Source organism: Eschrichtius robustus, chromosome 13 (genome assembly GCF_028021215.1).
Source record: "Eschrichtius robustus isolate mEscRob2 chromosome 13, mEscRob2.pri, whole genome shotgun sequence".
NCBI classification, from domain to species: Eukaryota; Metazoa; Chordata; class Mammalia; order Artiodactyla; family Eschrichtiidae; genus Eschrichtius; species Eschrichtius robustus.
In genome coordinates this window covers 16,580,477-16,586,579 of record NC_090836.1, presented here as the reverse complement: position 1 = coordinate 16,586,579, position 6,103 = coordinate 16,580,477, and the positions used below count along the sequence as shown (strand labels likewise).

The 6,103-nt window shown below is 40.4% G+C and overlaps 1 pseudogene; it reads left to right on the top strand.

The window, feature by feature from the left end:
* Window positions 1-1,291: 1,291 nt before the first annotated feature.
* Window positions 1,292-2,728, top strand: LOC137775205 (lysosomal dipeptide transporter MFSD1-like; annotated as a pseudogene).
* Window positions 2,729-6,103: the final 3,375 nt, after the last annotated feature.

Here is a 6,103-nt window from a genome sequence, read left to right as displayed (position 1 = left end):
AAAAGCTATATGTGAAATAAAGTTGGAGGACTCATACTTGCTGATTTCAAACTTACTACAAAGATACAGTAATCAAGATAGGGTAGTACTGGCATAAAGATAGACATATAAATCAATGGAGTCCAGTAATAAATTCATACATTGATAGTTTTTGACAATGGTACCAAGTCTATTCAATAGGGAAAGCATAGTCTCTTGAATAAGTGATGTTGGGACAACTGGATATACACATACAAAAGAATAAGGTTGAACCTCTAACTCAGAATATACAAAAATTAACACGAAGTGGATCAAATACTTAAATTTAAGAACTGAAACTATAAATAAGTTCATTTGTATCATTTTTTAAGATTCTACATAGAAGCGATATCATGATATTTGTCTTTCTCTACCTGGCTTACTTCACTCAGTATGATAATCTCTAGGTCCATCCATGTTGCTACAAATGGCATTATTTCATTCTTTTTTATGGCTGAGTAATAACTCAGGCACAGAAAACAAACTTATGGTTACCAAAAGGGAAGGGGGAGAGGGATAAATTAGGAGCTCGGGATTAACATACACACACTACCATATATAAAAAATAGGGCTTCCCTGGTGGCGCAGTGGTTGAGAGTCTGCCTGCTAATTCAGGGGACACGGGTTCGAGCCCTGGTCTGGGAAGATCCCACATGCCGCGGAGCAACTAGGCCCGTGAGCCACAATTACTGAGCCTGCGCGTCTGGAGCCTGTGCTCCGCAACAAGAGAGCCCGCGATAATGAGAGGCCCGTGCACCGCGATGAAGAGTGGCCCCCACTTGCCGCAACTAGAGAAAGCCCTCGCACAGAAACAAAGACCCAACACAGCCATAAATAAAAAAAAAAGAAATACAAAAAACAAAATATATATATATATATATATATATATATATACACAAAACCAATAAGGACCTACTGTACAGCACAGAGAATTATACTCTGTATCTTGTAATAATCTAACAATGAATCTGAAAAAGAATAGATATATATATAACTGAATCACTTTGCTGTACAACTAAAACTAACACAACATTGTACATCAACTATACTTCAATAAATAAATAAAGAACTAAAACTATAAAACTCTTAGAAGAAAATATAGGGGCAAACCCTCACAACCTTGGATTTGGCAATGGTTTCTTAAACATGAAACCAAAAGTACAGGCAGCAAAAGGAAATTAGATAAACTGAACTTCACTAAAATGAAAGATTTCTGTGTATCAAAAGTACACTATCAGGAGTCACTGTCGTCTCTCGGTCTCCCATCGGCCCGATGGAGGAGGAGGAGGAGGAAGCGAGGGCGCTGCTGCCTGGCGGCCCCAACGAGGCCGGCAGAGGCGCCCCCGTTACCCCCCCTGCCCCCGGGGCGCTGCTGGCCCTCTGCGACCCCAGTCTCCTGGAGCACCGGCTCTTGGTGCTGTTGCTGATGTGCTTCCTTGGTTTCGGCAGCTATTTTTGCTATGACAATCCTGCTGCCCTTCAGACTCAGGTTAAACGGGATATGCAGGTGAATACCACGAAATTCATGATGCTGTATGCCTGGCAGTCTTGGCCCAATGTAGTTTTGTGTTTCTTTGGTGGCTTTTTGATAAACTGCGTATTTGGAATACGATAGGGCGCCGTTATGTTTAGTTGCTTTGTTTGCATTGGACAGGTTGTTTTTGCTCTGGGTGGAATATTTCATGCTTTTTGGCTGATGGAATTTGGAAGGTTTGTGTTTGGGATCGGTCGGGAGTCCTTAGCAGTTGCCCAGAATACATATGCTGTGAGTTGGTTTAAAGGCAAAGAATTAAACTTGGTGTTTGGACTCCAACTTAGCATGGCTAGAATTGGAAGTACAGTAAACATGAACCTCATGGGATGGCTGTATTCTAAGGTTGAAGCTTCACTGGGTTCTGCTGGTCACACAACCCTTGGGGTCACACTTATGATCAGGGGTATAACATGTATTCTTTCACTAGTCTGTGCCTTGGCCCTTGCTTACTTGGATCAGAGAGCAGAATGAATCCTTCATAAAGAACAAGGAAAAACAGCTGAAGTTATCAAGTTAACTGATGTGAAGGACTTCTCCTTACCCCTGTAGCTCATATTTATCATCTGTGTCTGCTATTATGTTGCTGTGTTCCCTTTCACTGGACTTGGGAAAGTTTTCTTTACAGAGAAATTTGGCTTTTCCTCCCAGGGAGCGAGTGCTATTAACAGTATTGTATATGTAATATCAGCTCCCATGTCCCCAGTATTTGGGCTTCTGGTGGATAAAACAGGAAAGAACATCATCTGGGTTGTGTGTGCAGTGGTGACCACTCTTGCTTCCCACATGATGCTGGCCTTCAGGCTGTGGAACACTTGGATTGCTATGTGTCTCCTGGGACTCTCTACTCATTGCTTGCCTGTGCATTGTGGCCAATGGTGGCATTTGTAGTTCCCAAACATCAACTGGGAACTGCATATGGCTTCATGCAGCCCATTCAGAATCTTGGGTTGGCAGTCATTTCCATCACTGCTGGCATGATATTGGATACTTGGGGATATCTGTTTTTAGAAGTTTTCTTCATTGCCTGTGTTTCTTTCTCACTTTTATCTGTGGTCTTACTCTACTTGGTGAAGCGTGCCCAAGGTGGGAACCTAAATTATTCTGCAAGACAAAGGGAAGAAATGAAACTTTCTCATGCAGAATGAGAAGTTTAAATGACTGTGTCATGAGAATGGGCTGCACACATCATTGGTTTGAAAACTTCCATTTTTTTTTTTTTTTAAATTTAGAGTTTAGTCGTTAGGAAAAATAATGGTCTGGGGAATTATTATATTTATATTTTGAATACATCTATTTTAAAGTATAACTGTGAGGACTATTTTAGTCTGTGTCTTTTGTATTGCTGAAGAATTCTGCTTTGGAATAGGCTCATCAATGATGAAGTTTAGAAAATTGCATCTGGTACATGCAGGTGATTTTGAGTAAGGACAGTAAATAATGGAAATCTTTGGATCTTGTATTGAGATAATTTCCACAAAGTGTATCTTAGGAATATGGCCTTTTCTTTACCTTAAAGCAAAAAAAAAGTTTTTGAGGGGGTAGAAAGTATATTTTATATAGAATAAACAATGGCATTTTAATAGGCATTCCCTTTTGTAATAGGGAACATTTGAAAGATATTTTTATGAAGTCTCATTTCCACAAATAGCAGATTGTGTTCTGCTCTCTTTAGTTACCAGAAGTTGCTGAGCAGTGACCCTTTTGAGCTTCTTTATTTCTGTTACTGAGGACCCTAATCCCTTAGGGACATAATTTTGTGGTACAAACTTTCTGTATGGTTTTTCTTATAGTCCAATTAGTTACTAAAAAACGTCCTGTAAATTATGATAATTGCATATCTACAAGGATAAACGAACATTGCAAAAGAAAAAAAAAAAAGGTACACTATCAGAAGAGTGAAAAGACAAACCACGGAATGGGGGAAAGCATTTCCCAAACACATATCTGATAAGGGTTTAATATCCAAAGAATGCCTCAATGACAAAAAGACAATCCAAGTAAAAAATGAGCAAGGACTAAGACATTTTTCCGAAGAAGATATACAAATGGACAAAAAGAACATGCTGTCTTGAGTCATTACGGAAATGCAACTCAAAACCCCAATGAGATCCCACTTTACACTCACTAGGTGACTGGTCAAAAATATAAACAATAATGAGTGTCGACCATAATGTGGAAAAATTGGAACCCTCCTACATTGCTGATGGGAATGTAAAATCATGCAGCTGCTTTGAAAAACAGTCTGGCAGTTCCTCAAAAAGTTAAACATAGAGTTACCATATGATCCAGCAATTCTACTCCTATGTGTATACCTGAATTTAAAAATATATGTCAAAAAAACTTGTACATGAATGTTCACAGCAGCATTATTTGTAACATCCAAAAGGTGGAGACAACCCAAATGTCCATCAACTGATGAGTGGATAAACAAAATATGCTATATCCAAACAGTGGATTATTATTTAATCATAAAAAGGAATTGAAGTACTGATACATGCTATAATATGGATGAACCTTGAAAACATCCTGAGTAAAAGAAACCAGACACAAAAATCACGTATTTCATTAAAACTTATATGAAATGTGTGGAATAGACAAATCCATAGAGACAAAGTAGCTTAGTGCTTTACAGAAGCTAGAAGAAGGGAATGAAGAGTATTATGGGCTCAGGGTTTCTTTCTGGGGTGATGGAAATGTTTTGAAATAGAAATGTTTTGAATTAGAAGTACAACTTCATGAGTATACTAAAACCACAGAATTTTACACTTTAAAAGGGTGAATTTTATGATATGTGAATTACAGCTCAATTCTTTAAAATCCAAAGTTTGGGGAAAAAATAAACAGCTAAGGGTGAAAGTCAGGAGGTCTCCGTGGCAGCACATAATCTTATCTCCTGCAGCTGCAGGACAGAAAACGCTGAGGAATAGGCCCAGTACTTAGCAGAGTTCCAAAGAAAATTAATTTCTCAATCCACTATGCCAAGGTCAAGGCTGTTGCTGGCAAAAAATGGAACTATGAGATATGGGATAGGAGTCATCTAAGTTGATGCATTATAAATCCAGAATCCATAGACTCCTCTAAGTCCGCCAAGTATGTGTAGAAGTGGCCCACTCCTCCCTGTTAAGGACAAATGCTTCCCACTTGGCTCAAACTAGATGTCGAGGCTTCCCTCCTGCTCCCAAAGGAGACTCAGCAATTTTTAATCTATAGTTGGTACCCAAGCACTTTGGCATCCTTTTGCCAAAGAAGCAGTATGCAAGAAGGGCATCATCATCCTGTCAAGAATAACTGACCCTGATCATCATCAGGAGATAAGGCAGGGTGGAATATATTTGGCACCCCAGTGATCCATTTGGGCATCTCTGGGTATTCTTTTGCCCAAATTTGAAGGTAAACCAGTGAGTGCAACAGCCATAGCCTGAAGAGGGCATGGTGACCAGGGGCTCAACTAGCTCAGAAGATAAGCCAACTAGACCAGAAGAGATGCAAGCTGAGGATGAGGGCAACATATAATAGATAAAGACATGGGAGTGGATGACTGTCAATTGCCACTCAAGCCCAGCTTACTAATACAGACCTTGGTTTATCCCACTATCCTCTTGTAAGCTTCCCCCACAGAAACGGGTCCAACAGAATGCTGGAGGACCTCCTCCCAGAAGTGATACTTTAAAAGTGGATTTAAGTAGCGTAAGGGGTAGACTGAAGTGGATGCTATAATGCGAAGCTCTGTCCCTTCAGGACTACAGACTTGCTTCTCCCACTACAGAAGTATTGTCAGATAACAGCCCTTAGCCATCAGGCCTTTCTATAAATGCCCTCAGTTAAAGACAGCCTTCTTGCCCAAGGTCACATCCTCTTACCAGGGGCTGCCTGCATTAATGACAGATCAACATGGGGCTATAGCAGCCTGGCCCCCTCAAGCTGTCCTCAATGCAGGACAGCTCGGCAGGGCACCCATCCTCTGAGGTTAGTGGTAGCTTTGGCCGAGATTGCATCACAGCTCTCTCTGCCCAATCCTGCTTCCTTCTCTTCTACCACAGGTGTTGATCTCAAGAGCATTCACTCAATAAATATCCTGTTTGCTGCGGGTCGACAGGCTGTCCCGGCGGACTTGGGCTCCACGGCCCCTGCTGCCGGGTCGACCAGCTGTCCCGGTGGACTTGGGCTCCGTGGCCCTGGCTGCCTGCTCCTTGTTTGTGTCCTGAAGATTAGTTTGCGTGGTTGGTCTGTTCATTAAGATTAAACATGTAAACAAGAACCACTTTAAAAAATAATAAATTTTAAAAATTAAAATAAACATCCTGTTTGCAAATTTCTGTCTCAGAGTGTGCTCTCTAGGCAACCTGACCCGCAACATTTATAATTATACCATAATGGAAAACACTACATTTTAAGCTTCTTCTCTGTAAGTTAATGTTATTTCAGCTCCTCTTAATTCTGGTAATTTATCTTTTAATCATCCTAGATTAATTTACTATGAAACATCACCAATTGAGAACTTTTCCTACATTTTTCAAGCCTCCAAAAGCCTACTCATACTTTCTTTAGTCT